The following is a 27,911-nucleotide window of genomic DNA, read 5'->3' on the forward strand; positions in this document are numbered from 1 at the left end:
CAAAGCAATATCACTCAGCAATGAAATCTATGTCATCAGGCCCTTAGCAGCACAATGAGTGGATTCAGGTACGATGATTCTAACTGAAATAAGTCACACAGAAAAAGAAACATCATAAGATATCACTAATACACGGAATGTAAACTTGGCTACACAGGAACTGCATTACAAAACAGAACAGGGTCTCAAATTTAGAAAACCAACTTATGCTTGCTTAAGGGGAAAGGTGAGTTGGGGTGCTGCATAAAACCAGAGATTGAAATGAGCACAGATAAAGTTCCTTAAGCCAAATATGGAATAGACAAGAGCTACTCCTTGCTCAACGAAATGGACTCAACACCGCATATTAAACGCCTAAGAATGTACCTGACTAGTAAGTATATTAAAACCTATGGATTGCTATGTCTCCGAAAGAGAATCAAGCATGTGTACAGGGGCATAAACGCAGCAGTGATAGGATTGGAGAGGTTCGGTGAGCAAATGAAGACCCTTTGAAGTCATATTGAATGGTACCCATTCCACGGGTTTCAACTACCCAGGTTTAAGGTATTCTTCCTTCAGCTAAAACATGCATGTGGAACCTAGAGTATGATCAACCATGTGAACGGGAGACATGTTCAAATATGTCTCAGTTTTCGTACCCTGGTACTCGGGTGCAATATTCCAGACGCTTTACTAACACTCTCCCGACTTGGAGAGTCAGTCCCTTTAACCTCCTGTTTGGCCCAGTTTGCAATTTCTGCGGAAGATGAACAGGAATAGCGAGAACCAATGAGAGACTAGCTGGAGGTGTCTGGACGGGCAAATTTAACTCTCATTTCCCACCAGGAAGAGGAATTAACCAAAGGCTCAGCGTTCCGTGCCGGAACCAGATTAGGGCCTGAAGCCATCATGCGGTGTTGCGGCCAGCTCACAAGAAAGCGAGTTGAAGAAAGGAGCTCAGGGGCACTGTAATTCACAAACCTGCAGAGTTATAAATGACAGCTATCGTCCAAAAATAGACTGAAGTAAGGCTGCCAAGAGGACTTGAAAACAGGGCAGAATTGCAGGAAACCGATTTCAGGAGGTAGACTGGAATTGCATTGAAAGCATAGGAAAAGAGGCAGAACGTCCACAATGATGCACTTGGCCAAAAAGGGCGTATGCGTTTTTTCCTGAATATATTCAGGAAAAAACGCATACGCCCTTTTTGGCCATCCAAGCAAGCTTGCAAAGGAAATCTGCACTACAATGAAGTCTCACTTCCCCCCGGTCAAAAGGGCCATCTGAAAAAAGTGTAAAATCCAGAAAGGCAGGACAGGCCATGGAGAACTGGGAGCCTTGTTATGCTGATGGGCGGGATGTAAATTGCCAACAGACACTCGGGAGAAGTGTATGGTGTTTCCTGAAACATCTAAAAAACAAAGCAACAGAGCCTAGGGCACTTCCACTTATGGTCCTATAGCTTAGGGAATTTAAAATCAAAAAGACACAGCCACCCCAAAGTTTGGAACAGCTCTGTTTACAAGAACCTTGTTTACAGTACAAGTTCAACATCGCAGAAAGTGAAAAATGGATAAAGAAGTTGTGGTATTTACTTAAAAAGCAATATCACTCAGCAATGAAATCTGTGTCATCAGGCCCTTAGCAGCACAATGAGTGGATTCAGGTATGATGATTCTAACTGAAATAAGTCACACAGAAAAAGAAACATCATAAGATATCAGTAATACACGGAATGTAAACTTGGCTACACAGGAACTGAATTACAGAACAGAACAGGGTCTCAAATTTCGAAAACCAACTTATGCTTGCTTAAGGGGAAAGGTGAGTTGGGGTGCTGCATAAAACCAGAGATTGAAATGAGCACAGATAAAGTTCCTTAAGCCAAATATGGAATAGACAAGAGCTACTCCTTGCTCAACGAAATGGACTCAACACCGCATATTAAACGCCTAAGAATGTACCTGACTAGTAAGTATCTTAAAACCTATGGATTGCTATGTCTCCGAAAGAGAATCAAGCATGTGTACAGGGGCATAAACGCAGCAGTGATAGGATTGGAGAGGTTCGGTGAGCAAATGAAGACCCTTTGAAGTCATATTGCATGGTACCCATTCCATGGTTTTCAACTACCCTGGTTTTAGGTATTCTTCCTTCAGCTAAAACATGCATGTGGAACCCAAGTATTATCAACCATGTGAACGGGAGATGTGTTCAAATATGTCTCAGTTTTCCTCCCCTGGTACTCGGGTGCAACATTCCAGACGCTTTACTAACACTCTCCCCACATGGAGAGTCAGCGCCTTTAACCTCTTGTTTGGCCCAGTTTGCAATTTCTGCGGAAGATGAACAGGAATAGCGAGAACCAATGAGAGGCTAGCTGGAGGTGTCTGGACGGGCAAATTTAACTCTCATTTCCCACCAGGAAGAGGAATTAACCAAAGGCTCAGCGATCCGTGCCGGAAACAGATTAGGGCCTGAAGCCATCCTGCGGTGTTGCGGCCAGGTCACAAGAAAGCGAGTTGAAGAAAGGAGCTCAGGGGCACTGTAATTCACAAACCTGCAGAGTTATAAATGACAGCTATCGTCCAAAAATAGACTGAAATAAGGCTGCCAAGAGGACTTGAAAGCGGGGCAGAATTGCAGGAAACCGATTTCAGGAGGTAGACTGGAATTGCATTGAAAGCATAGGAAAAGAGGCAGAACGTCCACAATGATGCACTTGGCCAAAAAGGGCGTATGTGTTTTTTCCTGAATATATTCAGGAAAAAACGCATACGCCCTTTTTGGCCAACCAAGCAAGCTTGCAAAGGAAATCTGCACTACAATGAAGTCTCACTTCCCCTCGGTCAAAAGGGCCATCTGAAAAAAGTGTAAAATCCAGAAAGGCAGGACAGGCCATGGAGAACTGGGAGCCTTGTTATGCTGATGGGCGGGATGTAAATTGCCAACAACCACTCGGGAGAAGTGTATGGTGTTTACTGAAACATCTAAAAAACAAAGCAACAGAGCTTAGGGCACTTCCACTTATGGTCCTATAGCTTAGGGAATTTAAAATCAAAAAGACACAGCCACCCCAAAGTTTGGAACGGCTCTCTTTACAAGAACCTCATTTACAGTACAAGTTCAACATCGCAGAAAGTGAAAAATGGATAAAGAAGTTGTGGTATTTACTTAAAAAGCAATATCACTCAGCAATGAAATCTGTGTCATCAGGCCCTTAGCAGCACAATGAGTGGATTCAGGTATGATGATTCTAACTGAAATAAGTCACACAGAAAAAGAAACATCATAAGATATCAGTAATACACGGAATGTAAACTTGGCTACACAGGAACTGAATTACAGAACAGAACAGGGTCTCAAATTTAGAAAACCAACTTATGCTTGCTTAAGGGTAAAGGTGAGTTGGGGTGCTGCATAAAACCAGAGATTGAAATGAGCACAGATAAAGTTCCTTAAGCCAAATATGGAATAGACAAGAGCTACTCCTTGCTCAACGAAATGGACTCAACACCGCATATTAAACGCCTAAGAATGTACCTGACTAGTAAGTATCTTAAAACCTATGGATTGCTATGTCTCCGAAAGAGAATCAAGCATGTGTACAGGGGCATAAACGCAGCAGTGATAGGATTGGAGAGGTTCGGTGAGCAAATGAAGACCCTTTGAAGTCATATTGCATGGTACCCATTACACGGGTCTTAACTCTCCAGGTTTAAGGTATTCTTCCTTCAGCTAAAACATGCATGTGGAACCCAGAGTATGATCAACCATGTGAACGGGAGACGTGTTCAAATATGTCTCAGTTTTCCTCCCCTGGTACTCGGGTGCAACATTCCAGACGCTTTACTAACACTCTCCCGACTTGGAGAGTCAGTCCCTTTAACCTCCTGTTTGGCCCAGTTTGCAATTTCTGCGGAAGATGAACAGGAATAGCGAGAACCAATGAGAGATTACCTGTAGGAGTCTGGACGGGCAAATTTAACTCTCATTTCCCACCAGGAAGAGGAATTAACCAAAGGCTCAGCGTGCCGTGCCGGAACCAGATTAGGGCCTGAAGCCATCCTGCGGTGTTGCGGCCAGGTCACAAGAAAGCGAGTTGAAGAAAGGAGCTCAGGGGCACTGTAATTCACAAACCTGCAGAGTTATAAATGACAGCTATCGTCCAAAAATAGACTGAAGTAAGGCTGCCAAGAGGACTTGAAAGCGGGGCAGAATTGCAGGAAACCGATTTCAGGAGGTAGACTGGAATTGCATTGAAAGCATAGGAAAAGAGGCAGAACGTCCACAATGATGCACTTGGCCAAAAAGGGCGTATGCGTTTTTTCCTGAATATATTCAGGAAAAAACGCATACGCCCTTTTTGGCAAACCAAGCAAGCTTGCAAAGGAAATCTGCACTACAATGAAGTCTCACTTCCCCCCGGTCAAAAGGGCCATCTGAAAAAAGTGTAAAATCCAGAAAGGCAGGACAGGCCATTGAGAACTGGGAGTCTTGTTATGCTGATGGGCGGGATGTAATTTGCCAACAACCACTCGGGAGAAGTGTATGGTGTTTCCTGAAACATCTAAAAAACAAAGCAACAGAACCTAGGGCACTTCCACTTATGGTCCTATAGCTTAGGGAAATTAAAATGAAAAAGACACAGCCACCCCAAAGTTTGGAACGGCTCTGTTTACAAGAACCTCGTTTACAGTACAAGTTCAACATCGCAGAAAGTGAAAAATGGATAAAGAAGTTGTGGTATTTACTTACAAAGCAATATCACTCAGCAATGAAATCTGTGTCATCAGGCCCTTAGCAGCACAATGAGTGGATTCAGGTATGATGATTCTAACTGAAATAAGTCACACAGAAAAAGAAACATCATAAGATATCACTAATACATGGAATGTAAACTTGGCTACACAGGAAGTGCATTCCAAAACAGAACAGGGTCTCAAATTTAGAGAACCAACTTATGCTTGCTTAAGGGGAAAAGTGAGTTGGGGTGCTGCATAAAACCAGAGATTGAAATGAGCACAGATAAAGTTCCTTAAGCCAAATATGGAATAGACAAGAGCTACTACTTGCTCAACGAAATGGACTCAAAACCCCATATTAAACGCCTAAGAATGTACCTGACTAGTAAGTATCTTAAAACCTATGGATTGCTATGTCTCCAAAAGATAATCAAGCGTGTGTACAGGGGCATAAACGCAGCAGTGATAGGATTGGAGAGGTTCGGTGAGCAAATGAAGACCCTTTGAAGTCATATTGCATGGTACCCATTACACGGGTCTCAACTCTCCAGGTTTAAGGTATTCTTCCTTCAGCTAAAACATGCATGTGGAACCCAGAGTATGATCAACCATGTGAACGGGAGACGTGTTCAAATATGTCTCAGTTTACCTCCCATGGTACTCGGGTGCAACATTCCAGACGCTTTACTAACACTCTCCCCACTTGGAGAGTCAGTCCCTTTAACCTCCTGTTTGGCCCAGTTTGCAATTTCTGCGGAAGATGAACAGGAATAGCGAGAACCAATGAGAGGCTAGCTGGAGGTGTCTGGACGGGCAAATTCAACTCTCATTTCCCACCAGGAAGAGGAATTAACCAAAGGCTCAGCATGCCGGGCCGGAACCAGATTAGGGCCTGAAGCCATCCTGCGGTGTTGCGGCCAGGTCACAAGAAAGCGAGTTGAAGAAAGGAGCTCAGGGGCACTGTAATTCACAAACCTGCAGAGTTATAAATGACAGCTATCGTCCAAAAATAGACTGAAGTAAGGCTGCCAAGAGGACTTGAAAACGGGGCAGAATTGCAGGAAACCGATTTCAGGAGGTAGACTGGAATTGCATTGAAAGCATAGGAAAAGAGGCAGAACGTCCACAATGATGCACTTGGCCAAAAAGGGCGTATGCGTTTTTTCCTGAATATATTCAGGAAAAAACGCATACGCCCTTTTTGGCCAACCAAGCAAGCTTGCAAAGGAAATCTGCACTACAATGAAGTCTCACTTCCCCCCGGTCAAAAGGGCCATCTGAAAAAAGGGTAAAATCCAGAAAGGCAGGACAGGCCATGGAGAACTGGGAGCCTTGTTATGCTGATGGGCGGGATGTAAATTGCCAACAACCACTCTGGAGAAGTGTATGGTGTTTCCTGTAACATCTAAAAAACAAAGCAACAGAGCCTAGGGCACTTCCACTTATGGTCCTATAGCTTAGGGAAATTAAAATGAAAAAGACACAGCCACCCCAAAGTTTGGAACGGCTCTGTTTACAAGAACCTCGTTTACAGTACAAGTTCAACATCGCAGAAAGTGAAAAATGGATAAAGAAGTTGTGGTATTTACTTACAAAGCAATATCACTCAGCAATGAAATCTGTGTCATCAGGCCCTTAGCAGCACAATGAGTGGATTCAGGTATGATGATTCTAACTGAAATAAGTCACACAGAAAAAGAAACATCATAAGATATCACTAATACACGGAATGTAAACTTGGCTACACAGGAACTGCATTCCAAAACAGAACAGGGTCTCAAATTTAGAAAACCAACTTATGCTTGCTTAAGGGGAAAGGTGAGTTGGGGTGCTGCATAAAACCAGAGATTGAAATGAGCACAGATAAAGTTCCTTAAGCCAAATATGGAATAGACAAGAGCTACTCCTTGCTCAACGAAATGGACTCAAAACCCCATATTAAACGCCTAAGAATGTACCTGACAAGTAAGTATCTTAAAACCTATGGATTGCTATGTCTCCAAAAGAGAATCAAGCGTGTGTACAGGGGAATAAACGCAGCAGTGATAGGATTGGAGAGGTTCGGTGAGCAAATGAAGACCCTTTGAAGTCATATTGCATGGTACCCATTACACGGGTCTCAACTCTCCAGGTTTAAGGTATTCTTCCTTCAGCTAAAACATGCATGTGGAACCCAGAGTATGATCAACCATGTGAACGGGAGACGTGTTCAAATATGTCTCAGTTTTCCTCCCCTGGTACTCGGGTGCAACATTCCAGACGCTTTACTAACACTCTCCCGACTTGGAGAGTCAGTCCCTTTAACCTCCTGTTTGGCCCAGTTTGCAATTTCTGCGGAAGATGAACAGGAATAGCGAGAACCAATGAGAGGCTAGCTGGAGGTGTCTGGACGGGCAAATTCAACTCTCATTTCCCACCAGGAAGAGGAATTAACCAAAGGCTCAGCATGCCGGGCCGGAACCAGATTAGGGCCTGAAGCCATCCTGCGGTGTTGCGGCCAGGTCACAAGAAAGCGAGTTGAAGAAAGGAGCTCAGGGGCACTGTAATTCACAAACCTGCAGAGTTATAAATGACAGCTATCGTCCAAAAATAGACTGAAGTAAGGCTGCCAAGAGGACTTGAAAGCGGGGCAGAATTGCAGGAAACCGATTTCAGGAGGTAGACTGGAATTGCATTGAAAGCATAGGAAAAGAGGCAGAACGTCCACAATGATGCACTTGGCCAAAAAGGGCGTATGCGTTTTTTCCTGAATATATTCAGGAAAAAACGCATACGCCCTTTTTGGCCAACCAAGCAAGCTTGCAAAGGAAATCTGCACTACAATGAAGTCTCACTTCCCCCCGGTCAAAAGGGCCATCTGAAAAAAGTGTAAAATCCAGAAAGGCAGGACAGGCCATGGAGAACTGGGAGCCTTGTTATGCTGATGGGCGGGATGTAAATTGCCAACAACCACTCGGGAGAAGTGTATGGTGTTTCCTGAAACATCTAAAAAACAAAGCAACAGAACCTAGGGCACTTCCACTTATGGTCCTATAGCTTAGGGAAATTAAAATGAAAAAGACACAGCCACCCCAAAGTTTGGAACGGCTCTGTTTACAAGAACCTCGTTTACAGTACAAGTTCAACATCGCAGAAAGTGAAAAATGGATAAAGAAGTTGTGGTATTTACTTACAAAGCAAAATCACTCAGCAATGAAATCTGTGTCACAAGGCCCTTAGCAGCACAATGAGTGGATTCAGGTATGATGATTCTAACTGAAATAAGTCACACAGAAAAAGAAACATCATAAGATATCAGTAATACACGGAATGTAAACTTGGCTACACAGGAACTGAATTACAGAACAGAACAGGGTCTCAAATTTAGAAAACCAACTTATGCTTGCTTAAGGGTAAAGGTGAGTTGGGGTGCTGCATAAAACCAGAGATTGAAATGAGCACAGATAAAGTTCCTTAAGTCAAATACGGAATAGACAAGAGCTACTCCTTGCTCAACGAAATGGACTCAACACCGCATATTAAACGCCTAAGAATGTACCTGACTAGTAAGTATCTTAAAACCTATGGATTGCTATGTCTCCGAAAGAGAATCAAGCATGTGTACAGGGGCATAAACGCAGCAGTGATAGGATTGGAGAGGTTCGGTGAGCAAATGAAGACCCTTTGAAGTCATATTGCATGGTACCCATTCCACGGGTTTCAAATACCCAGGTATAAGGTATTCTTCCTTCAGCTAAAACATGCATGTGGAACCTAGAGTATGATCAACCATGTGATCGGGAGACGTGTTCAAATATGTCTCAGTTTTCCTCCCCTGGTACTCGGGTGCAACATTCCAGACGCTTTACTAACACTCTCCCGACTTGGAGAGTCAGTCCCTTTAACCTCCTGTTTGGCCCAGTTTGCAATTTCTGCGGAAGATGAACAGGAATAGCGAGAACCAATGAGAGGCTAGCTGGAGGTGTCTGGACGGGCAAATTCAACTCTCATTTCCCACCAGGAAGAGGAATTAACCAAAGGCTCAGCATGCCGGGCCGGAACCAGATTAGGGCCTGAAGCCATCCTGCGGTGTTGCGGCCAGGTCACAAGAAAGCGAGTTGAAGAAAGGAGCTCAGGGGCACTGTAATTCACAAACCTGCAGAGTTATAAATGACAGCTATCGTCCAAAAATAGACTGAAGTAAGGCTGCCAAGAGGACTTGAAAGCGGGGCAGAATTGCAGGAAACCGATTTCAGGAGGTAGACTGGAATTGCATTGAAAGCATAGGAAAAGAGGCAGAACGTCCACAATGATGCACTTGGCCAAAAAGGGCGTATGCGTTTTTTCCTGAATATATTCAGGAAAAAACGCATACGCCCTTTTTGGCCAACCAAGCAAGCTTGCAAAGGAAATCTGCACTACAATGAAGTCTCACTTCCCCCCGGTCAAAAGGGCCATCTGAAAAAAGTGTAAAATCCAGAAAGGCAGGACAGGCCATGGAGAACTGGGAGCCTTGTTATGCTGATGGGCGGGATGTAATTTGCCAACCACCACTCGGGAGAAGTGTATGGTGTTTCCTGAAACATCTAAAAAACAAAGCAACAGAACCTAGGGCACTTCCACTTATGGTCCTATAGCTTAGGGAAATTAAAATGAAAAAGACACAGCCACCCCAAAGTTTGGAACGGCTCTGTTTACAAGAACCTCGTTTACAGTACAAGTTCAACATCGCAGAAAGTGAAAAATGGATAAAGAAGTTGTGGTATTTACTTACAAAGCAATATCACTCAGCAATGAAATCTGTGTCATCAGGCCCTTAGTAGCACAATGAGTGGATTCAGGTATGATGATTCTAACTGAAATAAGTCACACAGAAAAAGAAACATCATAAGATATCACTAATACACGGAATGTAAACTTGGCTACACAGGAACTGCATTCCAAAACAGAACAGGGTCTCAAATTTAGAAAACCAACTTATGCTTGCTTAAGGGGAAAGGTGAGTTGGGGTGCTGCATAAAACCAGAGATTGAAATGAGCACAGATAAAGTTCCTTAAGCCAAATATGGAATAGACAAGAGCTACTCCTTGCTCAACGAAATGGACTCAACACCGCATATTAAACGCCTAAGAATGTACCTGACTAGTAAGTATCTTAAAACCTATGGATTGCTATGTCTCCAAAAGAGAATCAAGCGTGTGTACAGGGGCATAAACGCAGCAGTGATAGGATTGGAGAGGTTCGGTGAGCAAATGAAGACCCTTTGAAGTCATATTGCATGGTACCCATTACACGGGTCTCAACTCTCCAGGTTTAAGGTATTCTTCCTTCTGCTAAAACATGCATGTGGAACCCAGAGTATGATCAACCATGTGAACGGGAGACGTGTTCAAATATGTCTCAGTTTTCCTCCCCTGGTACTCGGGTGCAACATTCCAGACGCTTTACTAACACTCTCCCGACTTGGAGAGTCAGTCCCTTTAACCTCCTGTTTGGCCCAGTTTGCAATTTCTGCGGAAGATGAACAGGAATAGCGAGAACCAATGAGAGGCTAGCTGGAGGTGTCTGGACGGGCAAATTCAACTCTCATTTCCCACCAGGAAGAGGAATTAACCAAAGGCTCAGCATGACGGGCCGGAACCAGATTAGGGCCTGAAGCCATCCTGCGGTGTTGCGGCCAGGTCACAAGAAAGCGAGTTGAAGAAAGGAGCTCAGGGGCACTGTAATTCACAAACCTGCAGAGTTATAAATGACAGCTATCGTCCAAAAATAGACTGAAGTAAGGCTGCCAAGAGGACTTGAAAGCGGGGCAGAATTGCAGGAAACCGATTTCAGGAGGTAGACTGGAATTGCATTGAAAGCATAGGAAAAGAGGCAGAACGTCCACAATGATGCACTTGGCCAAAAAGGGCGTATGCGTTTTTTCCTGAATATATTCAGGAAAAAACGCATACGCCCTTTTTGGCCAACCAAGCAAGCTTGCAAAGGAAATCTGCACTACAATGAAGTCTCACTTCCCCCCGGTCAAAAGGGCCATCTGAAAAAAGTGTAAAATCCAGAAAGGCAGGACAGGCCATGGAGAACTGGGAGCCTTGTTATGCTGATGGGCGGGATGTAAATTGCCAAGAACCACTTGGGAGAAGTGTATGGTGTTTCCTGAAACAACTAAAAAACAAAGCAACAGAACCTAGGGCACTTCCACTTATGGTCCTATAGCTTAGGGAAATTAAAATGAAAAAGACACAGCCACCCCAAAGTTTGGAACGGCTCTGTTTACAAGAACCTCGTTTACAGTACAAGTTCAACATCGCAGAAAGTGAAAAATGGATAAAGAAGTTGTGGTATTTACTTACAAAGCAATATCACGCAGCAATGAAATCTGTGTCATCAGGCCCTTAGCAGCACAATGAGTGGATTCAGGTATGATGATTCTAACTGAAATAAGTCACACAGAAAAAGAAACATCATAAGATATCAGTAATACACGGAATGTAAACTTGGCTACACAGGAACTGAATTACAGAACAGAACAGGGTCTCAAATTTAGAAAACCAACTTATGCTTGCTTAAGGGGAAAGGTGAGTTGGGGTGCTGCATAAAACCAGAGATTGAAATGAGCACAGATAAAGTTCCTTAAGCCAAATATGGAATAGACAAGAGCTACTCCTTGCTCAACGAAATGGACTCAACACCGCATATTAAACGCCTAAAATGTACCTGACTAGTAAGTATCTTAAAACCTATGGATTGCTATGTCTCCGAAAGAGAATCAAGCATGTGTACAGGGGCATAAACGCAGCAGTGATAGGATTGGAGAGGTTCGGTGAGCAAATGAAGACCCTTTGAAGTCATATTGCATGGTACCCATTCCACGGGTTTCAACTACCCAGGTTTTAGGTATTCTTCCTTCAGCTAAAACATGCATGTGGAACCCAAGTATGATCAACCATGTGAACGGGAGACGTGTTCAAATATGTCTCAGTTTTCCTCCCCTGGTACTCGGGTGCAACATTCCAGACGCTTTACTGACACTCTCCCCACATGGAGAGTCAGCGCCTTTAACCTCCTGTTTGGCCATGTTTGCAATTTCTGCGGAAGATGAACAGGAATAGCGAGAACCAATGAGAGGCTAGCTGGAGGTGTCTGGACGGGCAAATTTAACTCTCATTTCCCACCAGGAAGAGGAAATAACCAAAGGCTCAGTGTGCCGTGCCGGAACCAGATTAGGGCCTGAAGCCCTCCTGCGGTGTTGCGGCCAGCTCACAAGAAAACGAGTTGAAGAAAGGAGCTCAGGGGCACTGTAATTCACAAACCTGCAGAGTTATAAATGACAGCTATCGTCCAAAAATAGACTGAAGTAAGGCTGCCAAGAGGACTTGAAAGCGGGGCAGAATTGCAGGAAACCGATTTCAGGAGGTAGACTGGAATTGCATTGAAAGCATAGGAAAAGAGGCAGAACGTCCACAATGATGCACTTGGCCAAAAAGGGCGTATGCGTTTTTTCCTGAATATATTCAGGAAAAAACGCATACGCCCTTTTTGGCCAACCAAGCAAGCTTGCAAAGGAAATCTGCACTACAATGAAGTCTCACTTCCCCCCGGTCAAAAGGGCCATCTGAAAAAAGTGTAAAATCCAGAAAGGCAGGACAGGCCATGGAGAACTGGGAGCCTTGTTATGCTGATGGGCGGGATGTAAATTGCCAACAACCACTCGGGAGAAGTGTATGGTGTTTCCTGAAACATCTAAAAAACAAAGCAACAGAACCTAGGGCACTTCCACTTATGGTCCTATAGTTTAGGGAAATTAAAATCAAAAAGACACAGCCACCCCAAAGTTTGGAACGGCTCTGTTTACAGGAACCTCGTTTACAGTACAAGTTCAACATCGCAGAAAGTGAAAAATGGATAAAGAAATTGTGGTATTTACTTACAAAGCAATATCACTCAGCAATGAAATCTGTGTCATCAGGCCCTTAGCAGCACAATGAGTGGATTCAGGTATGATGATTCTAACTGAAATAAGTCACACAGAAAAAGAAACATCATAAGATATCAGTAATACATGGAATGTAAACTTGGCTACACAGGAACTGAATTACAGAACAGAACAGGGTCTCAAATTTAGAAAACCAACTTATGCTTGCTTAAGGGTAAAGGTGAGTTGGGGTGCTGCATAAAACCAGAGATTGAAATGAGCACAGATAAAGTTCCTTAAGCCAAATATGGAATAGACAAGAGCTACTCCTTGCTCAACGAAATGGACTCAACACCGCATGTTAAACGCCTATGAATGTACCTGACTAGTGAGTATCTTAAAACCTATGGATTGCTATGTCTCCAAAAGAGAATCAAGCATGTGTACAGGGGCATAAACGCAGCAGTGATAGGATTGGAGAGGTTCGGTGAGCAAATGAAGACCCTTTGAAGTCATATTGCATGGTACCCATTCCACTTGTTTCAACTACCCAGGTTTAAGGTATTCTTCCTTCAGCTAAAACATGCATGTGGAACCTAGAGTATGATCAACCATGTGATCGGGAGACGTGTTCAAATATGTCTCCATTTTCGGACCCTGGTACTCGGGTGCAACATTCCAGACGCTTTACTAACACTCTCCCCACATGGAGAGTCAGTCCCTTTAACCTCCTGTTTGGCCCAGTTTGCAATTTCTGTGGAAGATGAACAGGAATAGCGAGAACCAATGAGAGACTAGCTGGAGGTGTCTGGATGGGCAAATTTAACTCTCATTTCCCACCAGGAAGAGGAATTAACCAAAGGCTCAGCGTGCCGTGCCAGAACAAGATTAGGGCCTGAAGACATCCTGCGGTGTTGCGGCCAGGTCACAAGAAAGCGAGTTGAAGAAAGGAGCTCAGGGGCACTGTAATTCACAAACCTGCAGAGTTATAAATGACAGCTATCGTCCAAAAATATACTGAAGTAAGGCTGCCAAGAGGACTTGAAAGCGGGGCAGAATTGCAGGAAACCGATTTCAGGAGGTAGACTGGAATTGCATTGAAAGCATAGGAAAAGAGGCAGAACGTCCACAATGATGCACTTGGCCAAAAAGGGCGTATGCGTTTTTTCCTGAATATATTCAGGAAAAAACGCATACGCCCTTTTCGGCCAACCAAGCAAGCTTGCAAAGGAAATCTGCACTACAATGAAGTCTCACTTCCCCCCGGTCAAAAGGGCCATCTGAAAAAAGTGTAAAATCCAGAAAGGCAGGACAGGCCATGGAGAACTGGGAGCCTTGTTATGCTGATGGGCGGGATGTAAATTGCCAACAGACACTCAGGAGAAGTGTATGGTGTTTCCTGAAACATCTAAAAAACAAAGCAACAGAGCCTAGGGCACTTCCACTTATGGTCCTATAGCTTAGGGAAATTAAAATCAAAAAGACACAGCCACCCCAAAGTTTGGAACGGCTCTGTTTACAAGAACCTCGTTTACAGTACAAGTTCAACATCGCAGAAAGTGAAAAATGGATAAAGAACTTGTGGTACTTACGTACAATGCAGTATCACTCAGCAATGAAATCTATGTCATCAGGCCCGTAGCAGCATAATGAGTGGATTAAGGTATGATGATTCTAACTGAAATAAGTCACACAGAATAAGAAACATCATAAGATATCACTAATACACGGAATGTAAACTTGGCTACACAAGAACTGCATTCCAAAACAGAAAAGGGTCTCAAATTTAGAAAACCAACTTATGCTTGCTTAAGGGGAAAGGTGAGTTGGGGTGCTGCATAAAACCAGAGATTGAAATGAGCACAGATAAAGTTCCTTAAGCCAAATATGGAATAGACAAGAGCTACTCCTTGCTCAAAGAAATGGACTCAAAACCCCATATTAAACGCCTAAGAATGTACCTGACTAGTAAGTATCTTAAAACCTATGGATTGCTATGTCTCCAAAAGAGAATCAAGCATGTGTACAGGGGCATAAACGCAGCAGTGATAGGATTGGAGAGGTTCGGTGAGCAAATGAAGACCCTTTGAAGTCATATTGCATGGTACCCATTACACGGGTCTCAACTCTCCAGGTTTAAGGTATTCTTCCTTCAGCTAAAACATGCATGTGGAACCCAGAGTATGATCAACCATGTGAACGGGAGACGTGTTCAAATATGTCTCAGTTTTCCTCCCCTGGTACTCGGGTGCAACATTCCAGACGCTTTACTAACACTCTCCCGACTTGGAGAGTCAGTCCCTTTAACCTCCTGTTTGGCCCAGTTTGCAATTTCTGCGGAAGATGAACAGGAATAGCGAGAACCAATGAGAGGCTAGCTGGAGGTGTCTGGACGGGCAAATTCAACTCTCATTTCCCACCAGGAAGAGGAATTAACCAAAGGCTCAGTATGCCGGGCCGGAACCAGATTAGGGCCTGAGGCCATCCTGTGGTGTTGCGGCCAGGTCACAAGAAAGCGAGTTGAAGAAAGGAGCTCAGGGGCACTGTAATTCACAAACCTGCAGAGTTATAAATGACAGCTATCGTCCAAAAATAGACTGAAGTAAGGCTGCCAAGAGGACTTGAAAGCGGGGCAGAATTGCAGGAAACCGATTTCAGGAGGTAGACTGGAATTGCATTGAAAGCATAGGAAAAGAGGCAGAACGTCCACAATGATGCACTTGGCCAAAAAGGGCGTATGCGTTTTTTCCTGAATATATTCAGGAAAAAACGCATACGCCCTTTTTGGCCAACCAAGCAAGCTTGCAAAGGAAATCTGCACTACAATGAAGTCTCACTTCCCCCCGGTCAAAAGGGCCATCTGATAAAAGTGTAAAATCCAGAAAGGCAGGACAGGCCATGGAGAACTGGGAGCCTTGTTATGCTGATGGGCGGGATGTAAATTGCCAACAACCACTTGGGAGAAGTGTATGGTGTTTCCTGAAACATCTAAAAAACAAAGCAACAGAACCTAGGGCACTTCCACTTATGGCCCTATAGCTTAGGGAAATTAAAATGAAAAAGACACAGCCACCCCAAAGTTTGGAACGGCTCTGTTTACAAGAACCTCGTTTACAGTACAAGTTCAACATCGCAGAAAGTGAAAAATGGATAAAGAAGTTGTGGTACTTACGTACAATGCAGTATCACTCAGCAATGAAATCTATGTCATCAGGCCCGTAGCAGCATAATGAGTGGATTCAGGTACGATGATTCTAACTGAAATAAGTCACACAGAAAAAGAAACATCATAAGATATCACTAATACACGGAATGTAAACTTGGCTACACAGGAACTGCATTCCAACACAGAACAGGGTCTCAAATTTAGAAAACCAACTTATGCTTGCTTAAGGTGAAAGGTGAGTTGGGGTGCTGCATAAAACCAGAGATTGAAATGAGCACAGATAAAGTTCCTTAAGCCAAATATGGAATAGACAAGAGCTACTCCTTGCTCAACGAAATGGACACAAAACCCCATATTAAACGCCTAAGAATGCACCTGACTAGTAAGTATCTTAAAACCTATGGATTGCTATGTCTCCGAAAGAGAATCAAGCATGTGTACAGGGGCATAAACGCAGCAGTGATAGGATTGGAGAGGTTCGTGAGCAAATGAAGACCCTTTGAAGTCATATTGCATGGTACCCATTCCACGGGTTTAAACTCTCCAGGTTTAAGGTATTCTTCCTTCATCTAAAACATGCATGTGGAACCTAGAGTATGATCAACCATGTGATCGGGAGACGTGTTCAAATATGTCTCAGTTTTCGTACCCTGGTACTCGGGTGCAACATTCCAGACGCTTTACTAACACTCTCCCCACTTGGAGAGTCAGTCCCTTTAACTTCCTGTTTGGCCCAGTTTGCAATTTATGTGGAAGATGAACAGGAATAGCGAGAACCAATGAAAGACTAGCTGGAGGTGTCTGGATGGGCAAATATAACTCTCATTTCCCACCAGGAAGAGGAATTAACCAAAGGCTCAGCGTGCCGTGCCAGAACCAGATTAGGGCCTGAAGACATCCTGCGGTGTTGCGGCCAGCTCACAAGAAAGCGAGTTGAAGAAAGGAGCTCAGGGGCACTGTAATTCACAAACCTGCAGCGTTATAAATGACAGCTATCGTCCAAAAATAGACTGAAGTAAGGCTGCCAAGAGGACTTGAAAGCGGGGCAGAATTGCAGGAAACCGATTTCAGGAGGTAGACTGGAATTGTATTGAAAGCATAGGAAAAGAGGCAGAACGTCCACAATGATGCACTTGGCCAAAAAGGGCGTATGCGTTTTTTCCTGAATATATTCAGGAAAAAACGTATACGCCCTTTTTGGCCAACCAAGCAAGCTTGCGAAGGAAATCTGCACTACAATGAAGTCTCACTTCCCCCCGGTCAAAAGGGCCATCTGAAAAAAGTGTAAAATCCAGAAAGGCAGGACAGGCCATGGAGAACTGGGAGCCTTGTTATGCTGATGGGCGGGATGTAAATTGCCAACAGACACTTGGGAGAAGTGTATGGTGTTTCCTGAAACATCTAAAAAACAAAGCAACAGAGCCTAGGGCACTTCCACTTATGGTCCTATAGCTTAGGGAAATTAAAATCAAAAAGACACAGCCACCCCAAAGTTTGGAACGGCTCTGTTTACAAGAACCTCGTTTACAGTACAAGTTCAACATCGCAGAAAGTGAAAAATGGATAAAGAAGTTGTGGTACTTACGTACAATGCAGTATCACTCAGCAATGAAATCTATGTCATCAGGCCCGTAGCAGCATAATGAGTGGATTCAGGTATGATGATTCTAACTGAAATAAGTCACACAGAAAAAGAAACATCATAAGATATCACTAATAAACGGAATGTAAACTTGGCTACACAGGAACTGCATTCCAAAACAGAACAGGGTCTCAAATTTAGAAAACCAACTTATGCTTGCTTAAGGTGAAAGGTGAGTTGGGGTGCTGCATAAAACCAGAGATTGAAATGAGCACAGATAAAGTTCCTTAAGCCACATATGGAATAGACAAGAGCTACTCCTTGCTCAACGAAATGGACACAAAACCCCATATTAAACGCCTAAGAATGCACCTGACTAGTAAGTATATTAAAACCTATGGATTGCTATGTCTCCGAAAGAGAATCAAGCATGTGTACAGGGGCATAAACGCAGCAGTGATAGGATTGGAGAGGTTCGTGAGCAAATGAAGACCCTTTGAAGTCATATTGCATGGTACCCATTCCACGGGTTTCAACTACCCAGGTTTAAGGTATTCTTCCTTCATCTAAAACATGCATGTGGAACCTAGAGTATGATCAACCATGTGATCGGGAGACGTGTTCAAATATGTCTCAGTTTTCGTACCCTGGTACTCGGGTGCAACATTCCAGACGCTTTACTAACACTCTCCCCACTTGGAGAGTCAGTCCCTTTAACTTCCTGTTTGGCCCAGTTTGCAATTTATGTGGAAGAGGAACAGGAATAGCGAGAACCAATGAAAGACTAGCTGGAGGTGTCTGGATGGGCAAATATAACTCTCATTTCCCACCAGGAAGAGGAATTAACCAAAGGCTCAGCGTGCCGTGCCAGAACCAGATTAGGGCCTGAAGACATCCTGCGGTGTTGCGGCCAGCTCACAAGAAAGCGAGTTGAAGAAAGGAGCTCAGGGGCACTGTAATTCACAAACCTGCAGCATTATAAATGACAGCTATCGTCCAAAAATAGACTGAAGTAAGGCTGCCAAGAGGACTTGAAAGCGGGGCAGAATTGCAGGAAACCGATTTCAGGAGGTAGACTGGAATTGTATTGAAAGCATAGGAAAAGAGGCAGAACGTCCACAATGATGCACTTGGCCAAAAAGGGCGTATGCGTTTTTGCCTGAATATATTCAGGAAAAAACGCATACGCCCTTTTTGGCCAACCAAGCAAGCTTGCGAAGGAAATCTGCACTACAATGAAGTCTCACTTCCCCCCGGTCAAAAGGGCCATCTGAAAAAAGTGTAAAATCCAGAAAGGCAGGACAGGCCATGGAGAACTGGGAGCCTTGTTATGCTGATGGGCGGGATGTAAATTGCCAACAGACACTTGGGAGAAGTGTATGGTGTTTCCTGAAACATCTAAAAAACAAAGCAACAGAGCCTAGGGCACTTCCACTTATGGTCCTATAGCTTAGGGAAATTAAAATCAAAAAGACACAGCCACCCCAAAGTTTGGAACGGCTCTGTTTACAAGAACCTCGTTTACAGTACAAGTTCAACATCGCAGAAAGTGAAAAATGGATAAAGAACTTGTGGTACTTACGTACAATGCAGTATCACTCAGCAATGAAATCTATGTCATCAGGCCCATAGCAGCATAATGAGTGGATTAAGGTACGATAATTCTAACTGAAATAAGTCACACAGAAAAAGAAACATCATAAGATATCACTAATACACGGAATGTAAACTTGGCTACACAAGAACTGCATTCCAAAACAGAACAGGGTCTCAAATTTAGAAAACCAACTTATGCTTGCTTAAGGGGAAAGGTGAGTTGGGGTGCTGCATAAAACCAGAGATTGAAATGAGCACAGATAAAGTTCCTTAAGCCAAATATGGAATAGACAAGAGCTACTCCTTGCTCAACGAAATGGACTCAAAACCCCATATTAAACGCCTAAGAATGTACCTGACTAGTAAGTATCTTAAAACCTATGGATTGCTATGTCTCCAAAAGAGAATCAAGCGTGTGTACAGGGGCATAAACGCAGCAGTGATAGGATTGTAGAGGTTCGGTGAGCAAATGAAGACCCTTTGAAGTCATATTGCATGGTACCCATTACACGGGTCTCAACTCTCCAGGTTTAAGGTATTCTTCCTTCAGCTAAAACATGCATGTGGAACCCAGAGTATGATCAACCATGTGAACGGGAGACGTGTTCAAATATGTCTCAGTTTTCCTCCCCTGGTACTCGGGTGCAACATTCCAGACGCTTTACTAACACTCTCCCCACTTGGAGAGTCAGCGCCTTTAACCTCCTGTTTGGCACAGTTTCCAATTTCTGCGGAAGATGAACAGGAATAGCGAGAACCAATGAGAGGCTAGCTGGAGATGTCTGGACGGGCAAATTTAACTCTCATTTCCCACCAGGAAGAGGAAATAACCAAAGGCTCAGCGTGCCGTACCGGAACCAGATTAGGGCCTGAAGCCATCCTGCGGTGCTGCGGCCAGCTCAAAAGAAAGCGAGTTGAAGAAAGGAGCTCAGGGGCACTGTAATTCACAAACCTGCAGAGTTATAAATGACAGCTATCGTCCAAAAATATACTGAAGTAAGGCTGCCAAGAGGACTTGAAAGCGGGGCAGAATTGCAGGAAACCGATTTCAGGAGGTAGACTGGAATTGCATTGAAAGCATAGGAAAAGAGGCAGAACGTCCACAATGATGCACTTGGCCAAAAAGGGCGTATGCGTTTTTTCCTGAATATATTCAGGAAAAAACGCATACGCCCTTTTTGGCCAACCAAGCAAGCTTGCAAAGGAAATCTGCACTACAATGAAGTCTCACTTCCCCCCGGTCAAAAGGGCCATCTGATAAAAGTGTAAAATCCAGAAAGGCAGGACAGGCCATGGAGAACTGGGAGCCTTGTTATGCTGATGGGCGGGATGTAAATTGCCAACAACCACTTGGGAGAAGTGTATGGTGTTTCCTGAAACATCTAAAAAACAAAGCAACAGAACCTAGGGCACTTCCACTTATGGTCCTATAGCTTAGGGAAATTAAAATCAAAAAGACACAGCCACCCCAAAGTTTGGAACGGCTCTGTTTACAAGAACCTCGTTTACAGTACAAGTTCAACATTGCAGAAAGTGAAAAATGGATAAAGAAGTTGTGGTACTTACGTACAATGCAGTATCACTCAGCAATGAAATCTATGTCATCAGGCCCGTAGCAGCATAATGAGTGGATTCAGGTACGATGATTCTAACTGAAATAAGTCACACAGAAAAAGAAACATCATAAGATATCACTAATACACGGAATGTAAACTTGGCTACACAGGAACTGCATTCCAAAACAGAACAGGGTCTCAAATTTAGAAAACCAACTTATGCTTGCTTAAGGTGAAAGGTGAGTTGGGGTGCTGCATAAAACCAGAGATTGAAATGAGCACAGATAAAGTTCCTTAAGCCAAATATGGAATAGACAAGAGCTACTCCTTGCTCAACGAAATGGACACAAAACCCCATATTAAACGCCTAAGAATGCACCTGACTAGTAAGTATCTTAAAACCTATGGATTGCTATGTCTCCGAAAGAGAATCAAGCATGTGTACAGGGGCATAAACGCAGCAGTGATAGGATTGGAGAGGTTCGTGAGCAAATGAAGACCCTTTGAAGTCATATTGCATGGTACGCATTCCACGGGTTTCAACTACCCAGGTTTAAGGTATTCTTCCTTCATCTAAAACATGCATGTGGAACCTAGAGTATGATCAACCATGTGATCGGGAGACGTGTTCAAATATGTCTCAGTTTTCGTACCCTGGTACTCGGGTGCAACATTCCAGACGCTTTACTAACACTCTCCCCACTTGGAGAGTCAGTCCCTTTAACTTCCTGTTTGGCCCAGTTTGCAATTTATGTGGAAGATGAACAGGAATAGCGAGAACCAATGAAAGACTAGCTGGAGGTGTCTGGATGGGCAAATATAACTCTCATTTCCCACCAGGAAGAGGAATTAACCAAAGGCTCAGCGTGCCATGCCAGAACCATATTAGGGCCTGAAGACATCCTGCGGTGTTGCGGCCAGGTCACAAGAAAGCGAGTTGAAGAAAGGAGCTCAGGGGCACTGTAATTCACAAACCTGCAGCGTTATAAATGACAGCTATCGTCCAAAAATAGACTGAAGTAAGGCTGCCAAGAGGACTTGAAAGCGGGGCAGAATTGCAGGAAACCGATTTCAGGAGGTAGACTGGAATTGTATTGAAAGCATAGGAAAAGAGGCAGAACGTCCACAATGATGCACTTGGCCAAAAAGGGCGTATGTGTTTTTTCCTGAATATAATCAGGAAAAAACGCATACGCCCTTTTTGGCCAACCAAGCAAGCTTGCGAAGGAAATCTGCACTACAATGAAGTCTCACTTCCCCCCGGTCAAAAGGGCCATCTGAAAAAAGTGTAAAATCCAGAAAGGCAGGACAGGCCATGGAGAACTGGGAGCCTTGTTATGCTGATGGGCGGGATGTAAATTGCCAACAGACACTTGGGAGAAGTGTATGGTGTTTCCTGAAACATCTAAAAAACAAAGCAACAGAGCCTAGGGCACTTCCACTTATGGTCCTATAGCTTAGGGAAATTAAAATCAAAAAGACACAGCCACCCCAAAGTTTGGAACGGCTCTGTTTACAAGAACCTCGTTTACAGTACAAGTTCAACATCGCAGAAAGTGAAAAATGGATAAAGAAGTTGTGGTACTTACGTACAATGCAGTATCACTCAGCAATGAAATCTATGTCATCAGGCCCTTAGCAGCACAATGAGTGGATACAGGTATGATGATTCTAACTGAAATAAGTCACACAGAAAAAGAAACATCATAAGATATCACTAATACACGGAATGTAAACTTGGCTACACAGGAACTGAATTACAGAACAGAACAGGGTCTCAAATTTAGAAAACCAACTTATGCTTGCTTAAGGGGAAAGGTGAGTTGGGGTGCTGCATAAAACCAGAGATTGAAATGAGCACAGATAAAGTTCCTTAAGCCAAATATGGAATAGACAAGAGCTACTCCTTGCTCAACGAAATGGACTCAACACCGCATATTAAACGCCTAAGAATGTACCTGAATAGTAAGTATCTTAAAACCTATGGATTGCTATGTCTCCGAAAGAGAATCAAGCATGTGTACAGGGGCATAAATGCAGCAGTGATAGGATTGGAGGGGTTCGTGAGCAAATGAAGACCCTTTGAAGTCATATTGCATGGTACCCATTCCACGGGTTTCAACTACCCAGGTGTAAGGTATTCTTCCTTCAGCTAAAACATGGATGTGGAACCTAGAGTATGATCAACCATGTGATCGGGAGACGTGTTCAAATATGTCTCAGTTTTCGTACCCTGGTACTCGGGTGCAAAATTCCAGACGCTTTACTAACACTCTCCCCACTTGGAGAGTCAGTCCCTTTAACCTCCTGTTTGGCCCAGTTTGCAATTTCTGTGGAAGATGAACAGGAATAGCGAGAACCAATGAGAGACTAGCTGGAGGTGTCTGGACGGGCAAATTTAACTCTCATTTCCCACCAGGAAGAGGAATTAACCAAAGGCTCAGCGTGCCGTGCCAGAACCAGATTAGGGCCTGAAGCCATCCTGCGGTGTTGCGGCCAGCTCAAAAGAAAGCGAGTTGAAGAAAGGAGCTCAGGGGCACTGTAATTCACAAACCTGCAGAGTTATAAATGACAGCTATCGTCCAAAAATAGACTGAAGTAAGGCTGCCAAGAGGACTTGAAAGCGGGGCAGAATTGCAGGAAACTGATTTCAGGAGGTAGACTGGAATTGCATTGAAAGCATAGGAAAAGAGGCAGAACGTCCACAATGATGCACTTGGCCAAAAAGGGCGTATGCGTTTTTTCCTGAATATATTCAGGAAAAAACGCATACGCCCTTTTCGGCCAACCAAGCAAGCTTGCAAAGGAAATCTGCACTACAATGAAGTCTCACTTCCCCCCGGTCAAAAGGGCCATCTGAAAAAAGTGTAAAATCCAGAAAGGCAGGACAGGCCATGGAGAACTGGGAGCCTTGTTATGCTGATGGGCGGGATGTAAATTGCCAACAACCACTCGGGAGAAGTGTATGGTGTTTCCTGAAACATCTAAAAAACAAAGCAACAGAGCCTAGGGCACTTCCACTTATGGTCCTATAGCTTAGGGAAATTAAAATCAAAAAGACACAGCCACCCCAAAGTTTGGAACGGCTCTGTTTACAAGAACCTCGTTTACAGTACAAGTTCAACATCGCAGAAAGTGAAAAATGGATAAAGAACTTGTGGTACTTACGTACAATGCAGTATCACTCAGCAATGAAATCTATGTCATCAGGCCCGTAGCAGCATAATGAGTGGATTCAGGTACGATGATTCTAACTGAAATAAGTCACACAGAAAAAGAAACATCATAAGATATCACTAATACACGGAATGTAAACTTGGCTACACAGGAACTGCATTCCAAAACAGAACAGGGTCTCAAATTTAGAAAACCAACTTATGCTTGCTTAAGGTGAAAGGTGAGTTGGGGTGCTGCATAAAACCAGAGATTGAAATGAGCACAGATAAAGTTCCTTAAGCCAAATATGGAATAGACAAGAGCTACTCCTTGCTCAACGAAATGGACACAAAACCCCATATTAAACGCCTAAGAATGCACCTGACTAGTAAGTATCTTAAAACCTATGGATTGCTATGTCTCCGAAAGAGAATCAAGCATGTGTACAGGGGCATAAACGCAGCAGTGATAGGATTGGAGAGGTTCGTGAGCAAATGAAGACCCTTTGAAGTCATATTGCATGGTACCCATTCCACGGGTTTCAACTACCCAGGTTTAAGGTATTCTTCCTTCATCTAAAACATGCATGTGGAACCTAGAGTATGATCAACCATGTGATCGGGAGACGTGTTCAAATATGTCTCAGTTTTCGTACCCTGGTACTCGGGTGCAACATTCCAGACGCTTTACTAACACTCTCCCCACTTGGAGAGTCAGTCCCTTTAACTTCCTGTTTGGCCCAGTTTGCAATTTATGTGGAAGATGAACAGGAATAGCGAGAACCAATGAAAGACTAGCTGGAGGTGTCTGGATGGGCAAATATAACTCTCATTTCCCACCAGGAAGAGGAATTAACCAAAGGCTCAGCGTGCCATGCCAGAACCATATTAGGGCCTGAAGACATCCTGCGGTGTTGCGGCCAGGTCACAAGAAAGCGAGTTGAAGAAAGGAGCTCAGGGGCACTGTAATTCACAAACCTGCAGCGTTATAAATGACAGCTATCGTCCAAAAATAGACTGAAGTAAGGCTGCCAAGAGGACTTGAAAGCGGGGCAGAATTGCAGGAAACCGATTTCAGGAGGTAGACTGGAATTGTATTGAAAGCATAGGAAAAGAGGCAGAACGTCCACAATGATGCACTTGGCCAAAAAGGGCGTATGTGTTTTTTCCTGAATATATTCAGGAAAAAACGCATACGCCCTTTTTGGCCAACCAAGCAAGCTTGCGAAGGAAATCTGCACTACAATGAAGTCTCACTTCCCCCCGGTCAAAAGGGCCATCTGAAAAAAGTGTAAAATCCAGAAAGGCAGGACAGGCCATGGAGAACTGGGAGCCTTGTTATGCTGATGGGCGGGATGTAAATTGCCAACAGACACTTGGGAGAAGTGTATGGTGTTTCCTGAAACATCTAAAAAACAAAGCAACAGAGCCTAGGGCACTTCCACTTATGGTCCTATAGCTTAGGGAAATTAAAATCAAAAAGACACAGCCACCCCAAAGTTTGGAACGGCTCTGTTTACAAGAACCTCGTTTACAGTACAAGTTCAACATCGCAGAAAGTGAAAAATGGATAAAGAAGTTGTGGTACTTACGTACAATGCAGTATCACTCAGCAATGAAATCTATGTCATCAGGCCCTTAGCAGCACAATGAGTGGATACAGGTATGATGATTCTAACTGAAATAAGTCACACAGAAAAAGAAACATCATAAGATATCACTAATACACGGAATGTAAACTTGGCTACACAGGAACTGAATTACAGAACAGAACAGGGTCTCAAATTTAGAAAACCAACTTATGCTTGCTTAAGGGGAAAGGTGAGTTGGGGTGCTGCATAAAACCAGAGATTGAAATGAGCACAGATAAAGTTCCTTAAGCCAAATATGGAATAGACAAGAGCTACTCCTTGCTCAACGAAATGGACTCAACACCGCATATTAAACGCCTAAGAATGTACCTGAATAGTAAGTATCTTAAAACCTATGGATTGCTATGTCTCCGAAAGAGAATCAAGCATGTGTACAGGGGCATAAATGCAGCAGTGATAGGATTGGAGGGGTTCGTGAGCAAATGAAGACCCTTTGAAGTCATATTGCATGGTACCCATTCCACGGGTTTCAACTACCCAGGTGTAAGGTATTCTTCCTTCAGCTAAAACATGCATGTGGAACCTAGAGTATGATCAACCATGTGATCGGGAGACGTGTTCAAATATGTCTCAGTTTTCGTACCCTGGTACTCGGGTGCAAAATTCCAGACGCTTTACTAACACTCTCCCCACTTGGAGAGTCAGTCCCTTTAACCTCCTGTTTGGCCCAGTTTGCAATTTCTGTGGAAGATGAACAGGAATAGCGAGAACCAATGAGAGACTAGCTGGAGGTGTCTGGACGGGCAAATTTAACTCTCATTTCCCACCAGGAAGAGGAATTAACCAAAGGCTCAGCGTGCCGTGCCAGAACCAGATTAGGGCCTGAAGCCATCCTGCGGTGTTGCGGCCAGCTCAAAAGAAAGCGAGTTGAAGAAAGGAGCTCAGGGGCACTGTAATTCACAAACCTGCAGAGTTATAAATGACAGCTATCGTCCAAAAATAGACTGAAGTAAGGCTGCCAAGAGGACTTGAAAGCGGGGCAGAATTGCAGGAAACCGATTTCAGGAGGTAGACTGGAATTGCATTGAAAGCATAGGAAAAGAGGCAGAACGTCCACAATGATGCACTTGGCCGAAAAGGGCGTATGCGTTTTTTCCTGAATATATTCAGGAAAAAACGCATACGCCCTTTTCGGCCAACCAAGCAAGCTTGCAAAGGAAATCTGCACTACAATGAAGTCTCACTTCCCCCCGGTCAAAAGGGCCATCTGAAAAAAGTGTAAAATCCAGAAAGGCAGGACAGGCCATGGAGAACTGGGAGCCTTGTTATGCTGATGGGCGGGATGTAAATTGCCAACAACCACTCGGGAGAAGTGTATGGTGTTTCCTGAAACATCTAAAAAACAAAGCAACAGAGCCTAGGGCACTTCCACTTATGGTCCTATAGCTTAGGGAAATTAAAATCAAAAAGACACAGCCACCCCAAAGTTTGGAACGGCTCTGTTTACAAGAACCTCGTTTACAGTACAAGTTCAACATCGCAGAAAGTGAAAAATGGATAAAGAACTTGTGGTACTTACGTACAATACAGTATCACTCAGCAATGAAATCTATGTCATCAGGCCCGTAGCAGCATAATGAGTGGATTAAGGTACGATAATTCTAACTGAAATAAGTCACACAGAAAAAGAAACATCATAAGATATCACTAATACACGGAATGTAAACTTGGCTACACAAGAACTGCATTCCAAAACAGAACAGGGTCTCAAATTTAGAAAACCAACTTATGCTTGCTTAAGGGGAAAGGTGAGTTGGGGTGCTGCATAAAACCAGAGATTGAAATGAGCACAGATAAAGTTCCATAAGCCAAATATGGAATAGACAAGAGCTACTCCTTGCTCAACGAAATGGACTCAAAACCCCATATTAAACGCCTAAGAATGTACCTGACTAGTAAGTATCTTAAAACCTATGGATTGCTATGTCTCCAAAAGAGAATCAAGTGTGTGTACAGGGGCATAAACGCATCAGTGATAGGATTGGAGAGGTTCGGTGAGCAAATGAAGACCCTTTGAAGTCATATTGCATGGTACCCATTACACGGGTCTCAACTCTCCAGGTTTAAGGTATTCTTCCTTCAGCTAAAACATGCATGTGGAACCCAGAGTATGATCAACCATGTGAACGGGAGACGTGTTCAAATATGTCTCAGTTTTCCTCCCCTGGTACTCGGGTGCAACATTCCAGACGCTTTACTAACACTCTCCCCACTTGGAGAGTCAGCGCCTTTAACCTCCTGTTTGGCACAGTTTCCAATTTCTGCGGAAGATGAACAGGAATAGCGAGAACCAATGAGAGGCTAGCTGGAGATGTCTGGACGGGCAAATTTAACTCTCATTTCCCACCAGGAAGAGGAAATAACCAAAGGCTCAGCGTGCCGTACCGGAACCAGATTAGGGCCTGAAGCCATCCTGCGGTGTTGCGGCCAGCTCAAAAGAAAGCGAGTTGAAGAAAGGAGCTCAGGGGCACTGTAATTCACAAACCTGCAGAGTTATAAATGACAGCTATGGTCCAAAAATATACTGAAGTAAGGCTGCCAAGAGGACTTGAAAGCGGGGCAGAATTGCAGGAAACCGATTT

At 43.8% G+C, this 27,911-nt stretch overlaps 1 long non-coding RNA gene across 4 annotated transcripts in view; it reads right to left on the reverse strand.

The window, feature by feature from the left end:
* Positions 1 to 1,578: 1,578 nt before the first annotated feature.
* LOC307181273 overlaps positions 1,579 to 27,911 on the reverse strand; it is a 560,753-nt gene continuing 534,420 nt past the window's right edge. For all 4 annotated transcript variants that reach the window (XR_013826299.1, XR_013826300.1, XR_013826301.1 and 1 more), the window contains 2 exons: positions 3,157 to 3,242; positions 1,579 to 1,659 (listed from right to left, as the gene is read on the reverse strand). This is a non-coding gene — a long non-coding RNA (uncharacterized lncRNA). The remainder of the gene's footprint in view (positions 1,660 to 3,156; positions 3,243 to 27,911) is intronic.

Source organism: Stenella coeruleoalba, assembly GCF_951394435.1.
Source record: "Stenella coeruleoalba genome assembly, contig: scaffold_104, whole genome shotgun sequence".
Lineage (NCBI taxonomy): Eukaryota > Metazoa > Chordata > Mammalia > Artiodactyla > Delphinidae > Stenella > Stenella coeruleoalba.